At 45.6% G+C, this 12,622-nt stretch overlaps 1 protein-coding gene and 1 non-coding gene across 2 annotated transcripts in view; one reads left to right on the forward strand and one right to left on the reverse strand.

Annotated features, from left to right (window-relative positions):
• Positions 1-12,622, reverse strand: part of LOC144130407 (serine/threonine-protein kinase haspin-like) — an 87,185-nt gene that overhangs the window by 36,174 nt on the left and 38,389 nt on the right. The window lies entirely within an intron of this gene.
• Positions 10,820-10,921, forward strand: LOC144130764 (U6 spliceosomal RNA). Its single transcript, XR_013314195.1, has one exon. It is a non-coding gene; the product is annotated as a U6 spliceosomal RNA (small nuclear RNA).

Consider the following 12,622-nt stretch of genomic DNA (forward strand, 5'->3'; position numbering starts at 1 on the left):
CAGTGCGTCCACGTTGCTTTCTCTGCGGCCATAGGCATTGGCGGACCGTTCTGGCTATCATCGCGCTTATTCGTGTAAGCAAATAAGGTTTACTCCTCAGGCTATCCGCAAGTGAGCAAAGTTTTTCTAGCGCCCATGTTTTGCCCATCTACAAAACAGAAAGAGGCCGACATCCTGCTATCATTATTTCCGGTCTACGTGCTTTAACTGGTAACGGCTCTTGCTCTCAAACAATACGCAAAGGTAGAACGAGGCAAACGTCTCCACTTAAATAACAAAAAAGCGCAGCACACACAACTGCTTAATTGAGATTTCCTATTTCATCAGCAGCGAAGTCGAATTTGAAAACAGACACGTCGTTAACTTACGTTTCCAATCGCTCTTGCTCCTTGAACACCGCTACTGTTTGCAACACCTCGCAATTTTTCAGACACCGATGGCACGGTGCAGCCCGCGGTGAAACATGGTCATTAAAACGATCCTATTAGCCGCATTACCGTATCAAAAAAAAAAACAGCGAGGCCTTCCCCATCAATAATTTTGAGAAGTACTGTCAGACAGCAGTGGTCGGTACTCCTGCGATGCCGCCTAACTAGCAAGCTATAGATGTGGAACAAAGGATGCGGACTAGCAACGGGCACTCAGGCGTCTGAAAAGCGCTAATGATGTTTATCGGAAAGATCGATGGCATAAGTGAATAACACGACGTGTAGGAGTCGATGTGGCATGTTTTCCGCCCTTGGGCGGAAACTAAAATCCAGGAAACGAGTACGAGCAGAAAAAACGGACCTAATGGGTTTGTGGGAACCTGCAGCTGTTCCTGCCATTCTTTCTCGGGTGACCGTCGTTGCTTATGCAAACCAACGGGAACAAGGCGTAGCTCATAGGTTTTGCTATGCATCACTCCCCTTTTTTGACGTGGTAAGCTTGCTCTTCAAGGGTGCCATTTCTGGTACTTGTAAATACGCTCTCTTCTCTCTGGATGCTGCGAGCGAACCGGACTCCCGCGTCGCCCGTGGAAGTAACCTACTTGAGAGACATTATGTGAACACGGACCAAGAATTCTCGGAAGTTTCTTCGGCGTAAGATAAAATGGTTTTATTATGCAATTCCCGGCTTTAGTGCTCCTTTCTGGCACCGCTACATGCATGCGTGAGTTGCAAGAAAATGGCAGATCTCACGCGTATTTGCAAGGCCAAAACTGTGCTGTCTATTTACACTATTTATACAGTGTATTTACACTCCAACTCTGAAACATCCTTCGTTGCGTAAGCTTCGCCTCCAAGCTCGCACAATGCTAAACAAAGATGATCATGTGCGGCGCTTCATCTTCATCTTTCAGATCCTGAAAAACTCGTTTTTTATCCATTGCTGGTATTACAGTGCGTGAGTTGCGACTTTATCAATATTTATCCTGCGAACGCCTCTTCTTTGCTACCAAAATTCACTTGAGCCTTGGCCTAACAAAACACTGACATGACAGCCTTGTTTTAACCTTACTCCGAGAAATATGTCTCTCCATTTTTCCACACTTGTCCCAACCTAGGCACAAGCATTGTGTCTCTTCAGAGAATACGGCATCGGCGCACTGTCGCCGAAATGCGCGATGCTACGAAAATATGCAACTGGGTCGAAGTGCAGCACGGACGAGAAGAATACACCCCGAAAGAATCCTCCAAAGGTGCCGTTCTAAGCAAGAATAAAGGAATCTCGCTCGCTTAGCAAGTCCATGCAGCTCTTCTATGTTTACGGTCTCAGATTCTAAAAGCAAGCGAAGCGGTTTGTTCCGGCGTGAACGGTTGGGAAAGACAGCCAACTTCCCAACTAAAACAAGAGAGAAAGCCAAGACAAAAAAAAACTCTTGTCTTTCCCATGAGGAATGAGCTGTTGAGAGCTTGGAACCGGCAAAAGAAATAAAAAATAGGGCATTTGAGCGGGGGGAGGGGGATGTGTATAAGGAAGAAATCTCTGGGGTAAAAGACCATAGGGTGTTGGAAAGAGACGTTCGACTCACTGGTGTCAGCCTACATTCAGTCTGAAGCCCACAAGCCCACGCACCTCCTGTTTTCATAGCACTGCACTAAAGGGCGCGCCTGTATCCCAACATCAGTTTTTGGAACGACGAACCAAAATTTTCGAATATCGAATAACCGTTATGCCTGTTCCTGCGTCTCTTATCTTTATTCGGTCTTGTAGTTTATTTCTGCTGCAGCTCACCCAAGGGGCTTTCCAAATTCTAAAGTCAGAACATATCTGAAGTATTGTACTCTTTCTTTGTGAAGTGAAAGCTTTATTATTTGTTTTTCTACGCAGCTTCTGCAAATCTTATTGTGACAAGCAGACTGTTACAATAAAAAAAGGATTATTAAAACTTCGTAGCTTTAGCTGGATTATGCGACTAAAGGAGGGTCGTGTGTTGTTTTTTTTTTGTATTTGGGCGTTTCATTTGAGAAAAATTATTTCAGTGATGATTATGGAAGGCAACGAAACTTCAGTAGATGGCGCAGCAGCGTTTACTCATCTCTCCTGATTGACACAACAAAGCAGTAAAGAATCCTAATACTGAGTGGCTGTCAGTTTCTGAAGGGACGCTGACGAAGCATTGCAGGTAGCCTGTATCGATAGGTGATCGGGTTCTAATTTCAATAAAGAGACTGGCACCGAAAAGAGAGTTTTTTACAAAAATCAAAAGCCAATTTCTAGATCTAATTTTCGCCATAATAAATCCGCCCTTTGCCTCCTGAAACACATCATTAGTACCAAACGAGACATACAAGAAAATTTCACTTACTAGACGGAGAAGTCTTCTGTGTTCACTTAAGGGCTGTCTGTCTGCATTAGGCAGGTTTCACCGCTACGCTGCAAGCAGCAGACTCTTCCTATATTATAGCTAGTCCCAGTAAGGCAACTTCCTTTCACGCATGTTCAAACGACAAAAAAACTTTCACATTCAGGTTTCTACCCCGCATCCTAGGAGAGAGGTTAACTAAGGAAAATGTTAAAAGTCCCCGGTTGGGAAACCCTCAAGTAAAATGGACGTCCAGGTGACACAGAGGCTTTGATTTTACTCATAAATGACTGGTAACGTTTACATCAGCCGCCAGAAGTTCTAACCCTAACTTAATCATTGATCGCGTATCAAGCTATCCTCAATACATTGCGCTTTGACTGTTTTCACGAGTAAGCAGTCAAGATTGAGTACGTGGCGAGAAAAGACATTCAAGTAGAGGCATAGAGAAAAATATTAAAGCCAGTGCTGCTCTCATACATATTTTTTCTCTACTTTGCTGTTGCCTACGCCTAATTATTTCATTTGTGCAATTTTTCAAAACGGCAAGGGCTTTGTACCCCCACTATTTTGCATCAATTCAATAACAAATGTGTTTGAAGGCACAGAACTTCATTCTATGAATGTCTGTGGAACTTTCAGCATATTTATTGAAAGTGTACAATCAGAACAAGAGGAGATACTTGTTAGGGGCCAGCAATGTCCAGCCGCATCACCGCGCTTGCAGTGGAGAACACGCTAAGTGATCGACGGAACGCATCGCTACGTCCAACGTTGGCATTTCCATCGTCTTCCCGATATTGTCCTGACCGGAATTCCTGGTATTGACCGCTTATCGACCTATCTGCGGCTCGTCCGTGTTCAGCCGTAGTGTGGACAGCCTGTAAAGAAAACGCGACACTTGATGTGACGTGGCTAACGCGAACAGATAGGGCGTGTGAAAGAATAGAGTAATATTGTTCGATAGCTCTTCTATACGAACGTGCATTTTTTTTCCCCCCCGAAGCGCCTAATTTTTTTTCTTTTTGTAAAACTGCAGTCGGCGATTTTAAAGAGCGTTGAAGTTGGCGAGGTTTTCGGGCATCTGCCAAAAATTGCTTGAAAACATGAATTTTTAGTGAGTTCTCGCATTATACTGGTTTCGTTGGTGTGGTGGCATGTCGATATTTAAGTCTTAGCCGTCTGAAAGGAAAGTTTCGGCATCAAGCACGCCGCGCGCTTGTTTGCTATCAGTGGTAAGAACACGGGGAAAAGCAAGGTACATATATCAAAAGCCGAGGATACGTCATCGCCTTGCTAGTAAACCTTTTGTCGGGTGATTTGTTTCGATGACTGTGTGGATATTTTATGTCACAGCAACTTAGAATTCTTTTTTCAGTCTGGCAGCAGTTCTTCGAAAGTTTCTTTTTATGGGTGTTTAACGTCCCAAAGCGACTCAGGCTATGAGGGACGCCGTAGTGGAGGGCTCCGGAAATTTCGACCACTTGGGGTTCTTTAACGTGTACTGACAACGCACAGTACACGGGCCTCTGGAATTTCGCCTCCATCGAAATTCGACTGCCTCGGCTGGGATCGAACCCGCGTCTTTCGGGTCAGCAGCTGAGCGCCATAACAACTTAGCCACCGCGGCGGCTGTTCGTCGAACGACAAAGGTAGTTCTCAGGTCCAACGACAAAGGTAGTTCTCATGTGTCGTGTAAGCCATAACCTTCGTGTTGTAAGCTAAGCCCCCAACACTTAAATCCGAAGAGTAATGCCATGTTTTAATACATCACCTTAAGTTGGTAGTTGCTCCTGCTGCTTACCAGCGGCATTTTACTTGGTTCAAGATTTATGCATGCGTTTTCGTACAAGGGATAGAGCAGTGAAGGCCGTAATTCATACCACAATGAAGCGATACGAGATAGGTTAGGAAAATAACAAGGCTTCACAAGAAAATCTAAACACAATCTAAGCAGAGGTGTTACTGATTATTGAGAATTTTTTATACCTGCCGCAACCCGCAGCCACCAAATTCGGCTACAAAAGAAAGTTTTAAACCCTTTATGAACGTGTGTACAGAAATAAAGATATGCTCTCTTTCGGGACACGAATCTGGAAGCACCGCTCTAGGCAGGCCGTCGCACTATAGCATCCAAATCGACCAGAACTGCCAGCTGTCGGCCGAGTGTGGTCGAATGAGTCTGCAGCTTGAAGACGAAACTACGTTAGCGAGAAATGCTTAAGGTACTCCATTACGTTCTGTAGGTTTCAAAGAAAGCTATTCCCTCGTTTTAAACGCGCACTCCACATTCGGGAGATTAACCTGAAGAGGCTAAAGCAGGCATATTTTTTATACAGCTCCAATTTCTACGCAGGGTCTGCATTAAACGCAGAGACACCCCTGAGTAATGGAGGAAAAGCAAAGAGTGGGAAGTACCATTACAAGAAAGTAAGAATCAAACAAAGTGCGAATTTTGCGCTCAAAGGCCCACACGACATACTCCCACAAACATAGACACAAAGAGGAGTGATAAAAAGCGGAAGTCTTTGCTACGAAGTGATGGAGTAAAATATAGAGCTTGAGTGAAGTGGTGGTGACCAAAAAAACTGTTTTCTCAAACACCCGAGCAAAAAAGCAGTATGCATTGTAGTCTCAACACTAATACAAAATGAAGTGTTCAGCAGACAGAAAGAGTATTCATTCTGCGAGATTTTATTTCTCCCGTCTGTCCCTGAGGGAGATGCTGGAACAGTGCGGGAAAGGTTGCAGCTTCGGAATCCTGGGTACGGTTCGGGGAGGTAGAGAGCGAGGGGATGGACAAACTAGAAGTGAATAACAAAGGTGCCTATATATAAAAAAGGTGTTTGTGATTTCAATTCAGCACCTCATCACACGGAGTGCCGTACACCGAGAGGGTACGCAGCGTCGTCCTGTGTTCCTCTTCTGTGTCTCCGTCCTTTGCGCCGGTTTTCTTTCTACAATCATGTACCGACTCACCCTGCTGTCCACTCTACCGAGGGGAAGTTTTCTTTGAACTCCTTTATTTCTAAGGACATGTTTGAGAAATAATTAATGAATCTTGGTTTCGGTAGCGCACCGCATCTCCCTGGGCCTGCAAGCAGCTTTAGTAAGCACGACGGCTCCTGCGCACAATTGAGAGTTGGTTCGTATACAGATACCGGACTACTGTGCCTTCCATTATACCCACTGGGATTATTCTGAAAAGAGACAAGCAATTTTTTACCGTGACATATGCTAAGGCGAGCCGCCGCGGCGAGTCAGTGGTTACGGCGCTCGGCTGCTGACTCGAAATACGCGAGTTCGAACCCGGCCGCGGAGGCCGCATTTCGACGTAGGCAAAATATTCGAGGCCCGCGTACTGTGCGATGTCAGTGCACGTTAAAGAACTCCAGGCGGTTGATATTACCCGGAGCCCTTCACTGCGGCTTCCCTTATAGCGTGAGTCGCTTTCGGACGTTAAACCCTATAAATTAAAGCAAAGTAAAGCTTAAACCATGTGTCAAGGCGTTCAATGCAGCTTTTACTGCGCCTGGGGAGTTTGCAGCTTTTTATGCATTAATACAATGGCGCTTCACGCTTTCTAACGCTTTCTGAAAAGCGCACTCTTAAGACACCCTTTCGTAGTTGGTAGACTTTTCTCCTTCACACAAATTTACCTGAGGAGGTTTAAAGGGAAGGTGCACGTTTTAGCCGAGGCGAAGACGTAGGTCTGTCTCTGCATATGTGACACACTTCGACTGCGTTTCGATAAGGTTCTTTCTCACCAAATCGATCCCCTCAGAGATCATGTTGTTAGCACGAGAAGAATTGTGTATGCAGTCTAAAAGACTGAGAAAAGAAAACCGCTGCCATCTCCGGTGCGAGCTCGTTGCAAGAGTACGCCATGCGACTGCGCCCGTGCCCTTTCCGTGCCCTCAACTCGCGCGTGGTCGTGTCAGTGCTGATAAATTTCAGGGACCGCATTCGGCAGCTTTACTGCTGATGATTGCAACGAGTGAGTACGCATCGCGCTGAAAATGTGTCAGGACATGGCGCTGTCTCGCTGTAGCAGATGCAAACAGAGGAGCTCGGGACATCGAACCGCTGCACTGCGGAGTCATAAAGCCCTCTTTGGCTTTAATCGATATTTTCCTCTTGATTCAAAGTAAAAACAGACAATTTTTCACGTTCAATCTTGGGATGTGAGTTCGCATCCACGTGCTTTGAATATGAAAGCAATAATCTGGTTTGGTTTATTGTTTATGGGTGTTTAACGTCTTAAAGCGACTCAGGCTATGAGGGACGCCGTAGTGAAGGGCTCCGGGAATTTAGACCACCTGGGGTTCCTTAACGTGCACTGACATCACATTGTACACGGGCCTCTAGAATTTCGCCTCCATCGAAATTCGACCGCCGCGGCCGGGGTCGAACCCGCGTCTTTCGGGCCAGCAGCCGAGCGCCATTACCACTCAACCACCGCGGAGGCTAAAGCAATAATCTAGCTTCGCTTAATTTGGTACTAGTGTAGATTTTGCAGCGGAGGCACTGTGCGGAGGTGCCATAGACAACAGAGGAACCAAATACAGTATTTCATTTGCACATTCCGTCATATTGACAAGCACACTGGTGCACCTCGAGACAGAAAGTAATGTCTATTGATTTCGACGTGCGCTTTATGTTAAGAGTGTGGTCTGAGACAAACTTTCAGGCCGTCGATTGTTTCGTGCTACATTAGACACAGACACACCAGGGTTGAATTTTTCGGCAGGACATGTATTCTCAAGCGTTTAGTTTTAATTCACTGCCCCGAATGACCCGCGCTTAGACTACAAGAGCATTTGAAATGCACACCACCGAAAGACAGATTTGAGCGAACATGGCAGCAATACAATTGGAGGGGACGCTTAAACTCTTTCATAAGAGCATGACGCGATAGCGTAATAGGCTAATTCCCATATATGTATACGGTACTTCTCTATTTTACATTCTTAGATCCCTTCAAGTCATCGTACTCCTCCTGGCGCCGTGGTGCAGTGGTTAAGTGATGCTCTACTGCCCTGCGGTGGCAGGTTCTCCCAGCGGTGCCTTGTGCGACCCAGGTTGCCCTTCTCTAGTGACCTATCATTAATTTAACTGCCCCCTGCCACTATAGGCAGTTTGCTCACAACCCGGTGGGCAGGCTGTTATGAATCTGTAAGGTCATGTGACCTAGGTCATGTGACCTGCCTCCTAGGTTGCCTCCTAGGTTGCCCTCTTGGGACCGCCTGCCAGAGCCATGCCTGCGATTTTTCGCTCACAACACCGACAGAGACGCCAACAAGGCCGACACCTAGTGAACGGGTCCTTTAACGCTACCGTGTTTAAAATAGGTTCACAAGATTTGGTGACTGGATATATATACATATTGCAGCGTATTTATTTGCGCTTAAGTCCTTTAATTCAGCGTTGGTGCGAAGAAAAATCTTAAATAGGCGCGCAGCGTTGCGTGGCGTGCTGCTGTATACTAACAGGGAACGAGATCGCATATCAAAGTGTCAAGATAAAGTCAAAATACCGGCTTCTTTTAACATGAAAAGAAAAATAATAGGGGTGGAAAACGGCGCAGGGCTTTGTCCCTGCGCATCGCATCGGTTTGTCAACGCGTGGTCTCCCGCTTGCTGCTGCTACAGCGTGAGAGCTAGACAGGGCCGTGTATGCAGAGATATTTACAACGTGAAGTGCGCGTATTTTGTCGTGAGTGTCAGCAGCACAGCAGCCAAACGCCACCCAAGCAATTAATCAAAAGTGATGAGCGCGTGCATTACGCTGCGGGCGAAGTTCGTCGTCTCCGAGCATATCCTCGAAGCGAGCGCGCGCTGGAGATTGTAGGGCCATGGTGCCGCCCTGCAGGGTCCTGCCAACGGCGCCGTAGGCCATGTAATATCCAAAGCGATTGTAGGATTACTTTCCGGGCATGGAATTCGAGAAAAAACTATTTTCAAACACTGGTTTTATAATCACCAGGACTAATCTTCACAGCCGCAGTTTTATACCGGATCACATTCCATGTAGCGGAAGCGATGAATTCGTCTGTCAGGATATTGCACACGATCAGGACCTCAAATCAAGGCTAACTGCAGACTGGCCTTTTTTCTGGCTTTGATTGTTATTGGCGCTCTAAGCAAGGAAGTACGCAAGTACAGTGCAACCGAGTGCGAATTAAGCAAAAGATTACGCTGCTGAAATCAGAGTCGACAAAAAAAATAATAAAATGCAAATGCATCGTTGTTCGGTACGAGTATCAGATTGAGATTTCCGACGGGCAGGAACAACTTTTTCACAGAAAATATTGCTGTAGTAAACAACTGAAGTGAATAAGCCAGGCAATATAATTTCGTTCCAACCTTCTTGTCTTTCATCCATAACAACAGACACTAGCACGCCGGAAAGAGTAGCGGAAATAACACGCGCCAAGACGGGGATGTATAATCGCTGATAATCTCAGCAAACTTCGAGCTTATAAGCCATCTTTTTGGAGCAGTGCAACAAATATTACGCGCTGTGCCTCACACAAGAAAGAAACCTAAAATTGTCTAAGGAGGAGGTTTCGAAGCGTAAAATTTATTTGCGTCAAAATTGGGATTGTTGCACGAGAATTTAGAGTGTGTAATTTCCGACATTCAGTTATCTCTTACGTAGAGTTTACCTGACAGAAGCAAAGGGCATCGTTGCCTAAGGCTCTCAGAATAATTTTCAGACTACATGATGCATGGTTGCATTTGCAGGAAAAGTGTCTTGCAGTTGGTTATAAGGGTTGTTTTTTCTATTCAAACAAGTTATTCGGCCGCACGTAGCTCAATATGAGGGTTGAGCTTTCCGGAAATGGAAATCAAGAATGCTTATTAATATAACAGCGCAACCTGAAGTAAGCGATAGAGAACAGAATTTGGCCTCAATATTTTGAACTTACATCAGTGCAGTGTTAAAACAAACCCTCCTGACGGAAGATGAGGACTTATCAGGCTTAAGGCCTTTTGCCTTGTCTTCCACCTTCCATTGAAAGAAAATAAAGTGAACTGAAGTGAACTGAAAAAAAAAACTACAATTTTTTGCGCATGAACCTCTCGAAGAAAGTTCAATTTTTCAAAGTTTTCCTTACGTATCGTTCCAAACATCTTTCATTTTCTTTTTCAAGGCACCACGATTATTACTACTACGTTCTGCTCCGCAAATCTAACCGCTGTGAAGTTAATCATAAAGTGAACAAGGGAGGGAAAACCACAGCGCGCTCGCCAACGTTTCGACAAGAGGTCCTGTCTTAGTTTGGCAGAGTGGTTACTGTGTCATCTATATCTGAGTTCAGTTTAAATTGGCTTTATTCTCGCTGTCATTCTAATTGTTAGGAATAATTAAGTCACTGCACCAAAGCCTGCTGTTGATGCAATAGACTGCGTAATAAAAAGCTCAGCAAGCTCAGGACGACGGTCGAGCGAGATAATCGAATTTTCCGCAAGCAGCAAAGGAGGAGGAGAAGGAAAGGCAGGGAGGTTAACCAGACAAAAAGCCGGTTTGCTACCCTGCACGGGGGGAAAGGGGTGAGGGGAGAGAAAAATGAAGGAGAAAAGACAGTTGCAGAAAATTAAAGTCACTATATAAAGTCACAGCGTTCAGTAAACTCACAGCCTATCGTGCAGGCCAGAATTCCTCAAAAAGCGGAGCAGTGAATTGGAGGCCTTCACCGCCGACGACCGCCGCGGCCAGTGGCCGAGAATCTTCGTTTCCTTCAGTGGGCGCAGGTCGAGAAGCTCCAATGCACTTCCAGAGAGACTGTCTTTCGGCGCTGTAGGCAGGGCATTCACAAATAATTTGGGCTATAGTCTCATCACACCCGCAGATGGAACATGCCGGGCTGTCAGCCATACCTATTAAGAAGGAGTAGTGCTGGGTGAATGCTACACCAAGCCACAGGCGACAGAACCAAGTTGCTTCACGTCGTGGTAGGCACGCCGAAGCTTCAGATCTGGGTCAAAGATTTTTAAACGCAAATGCGAGATTTGGCCTGAATTGCACGCAGCTTCCAAAGCGCATATATTAAAATCGGAGCGATGCAGAGAAGATAAGCATGGCTCCTGTGCAAGCAGCAAAGTTATTAAAGAAACTAACACGATTAAAACTACACATACAACGGGCAGACAAAAATCATAAGTGTGCACAAGGGAAGGCAGTCTCAAAGTACGCAGCATTACGAAGGTGTGATGAATGATATTCGGCGAAACAGTGCGCCCGACTTCAAGACTTCCTTCAGTGAGTCTTCTTCGGAGGTGCCAGAGGAAAGAATTTTGTGCAGCATAGAACCACGTCTAAACACTTAAACACAAACACACAACAGTCTCAGTGTAGGAATGCATCCCATGCAAGAGCTACAGGGCACAGAGACGAACTCTCGGCTGGCTCCCACTTGCAAGGTACTTACAACGCAATATGCTGATGTATACAGAAAGGCTGCTAGAACATTATAATAATTACACTCTATACCTAAGGCATAGCCCGAAATACTGGTACGCGCTTTAATCTTTATCAGCTCGAGCAAAAGTTGCAATTCAAAATGTTGCTTTATCGATTCTATACATGATATGCTCGCATGAAGTCTTAACAGCGACTCATGCGACGTTCTGTAGCTCTACCGGCGTTTTTTGTAAAAGATTAAAGGGCAAAGCTGTGAAAAAAGAGATGTGAACATAAATTCTTACACCTTTGGCTTCAAAATAGAGAATGCCTGTTTGAAGAAAAAGTTAGAGGGAACTCTACAGCTCCGCCTTAAGGATATGACGCGATAGCGTAATGGGTTAACTCCCGTTATATGCGGAAGCTAATTCTCTACCGGCGCAGTGGTGCAGCGGTTAAGCAATGCGCCACTACCCTGCGATGAAAGGTACTCCCAGAGGTTGGCCTTGTGTGGCCTAGGTTGATCTTCCCGAGCAACCAATCATTCATTTAACCGCGATTTGCCAAGGTACGTAGTTCGATTGCTATCCGATGGGCAGGTTTTAATGACGCCGCAAGGTCACGTGACCCCGGTGGCCCACCTGCCTCCTAAGTTGCTCTCTGGGGACCACATACCAGAGTCATGCCCGTGATTTTTCACTCATGACGCCCATGCCGACAACGCGTACATCGAATTTTTTAGACAATCGGGTCTTTACAGCTATCACGTTAAAACTGAAAGTAATCTCTGTTAGTCGGCAGATCAATCCACTTTGTTCAGGGCAAAGACTCTCCTCATGACAGTGTGCCACGCCATCAAATGCCTCTGCTTCGAACCAGAATTTGTATATATATTTTTTTCACTTCTCCTTTCTAGCGTTTTTGCCACCAGCAAGGATATAATACAATCTTATCGCATGCAAGACTTCGGAAATGATACATTTCATAAAGACGTGCGGCCGCAAAGGATGAAAACCCTGCCCATTAATCGTCTGGGAGCGCCATCAAAGATAAGTAAAGCCAATAATTTAAAGAAAGAGGACAGCTGCAGCTAACCCAGAGTACCGTGTATTGTGGCTAGACCCGGCCAACTCGGCCGGCATCGCCGTTCATTTCTCTCGTGGATGTCGGCGCGTGTGTTCGTGAAGTTTCTTGCTGCCGCAAGAGCAGGAAAGCTTACAGACGCGAACAAACTCAACACATGAAAAATTGAAAAATTTACTCCGAAGGCATGGTCATAAAGGTATACAGTTACAGTATGCAGCCTAGCGAGTGCTTAACTCGCCCGAAAAACCCAAATATTCGCTAGGAGCTTCAAGATGCTAAAGAACCAGAGATTAAAAAAAATGAAAACTGATCAACCTGAAGCAAGGGCTCTACAGATTTACC

This window comes from Amblyomma americanum, chromosome 4 (genome assembly GCF_052857255.1).
Source record: "Amblyomma americanum isolate KBUSLIRL-KWMA chromosome 4, ASM5285725v1, whole genome shotgun sequence".
Lineage (NCBI taxonomy): Eukaryota > Metazoa > Arthropoda > Arachnida > Ixodida > Ixodidae > Amblyomma > Amblyomma americanum.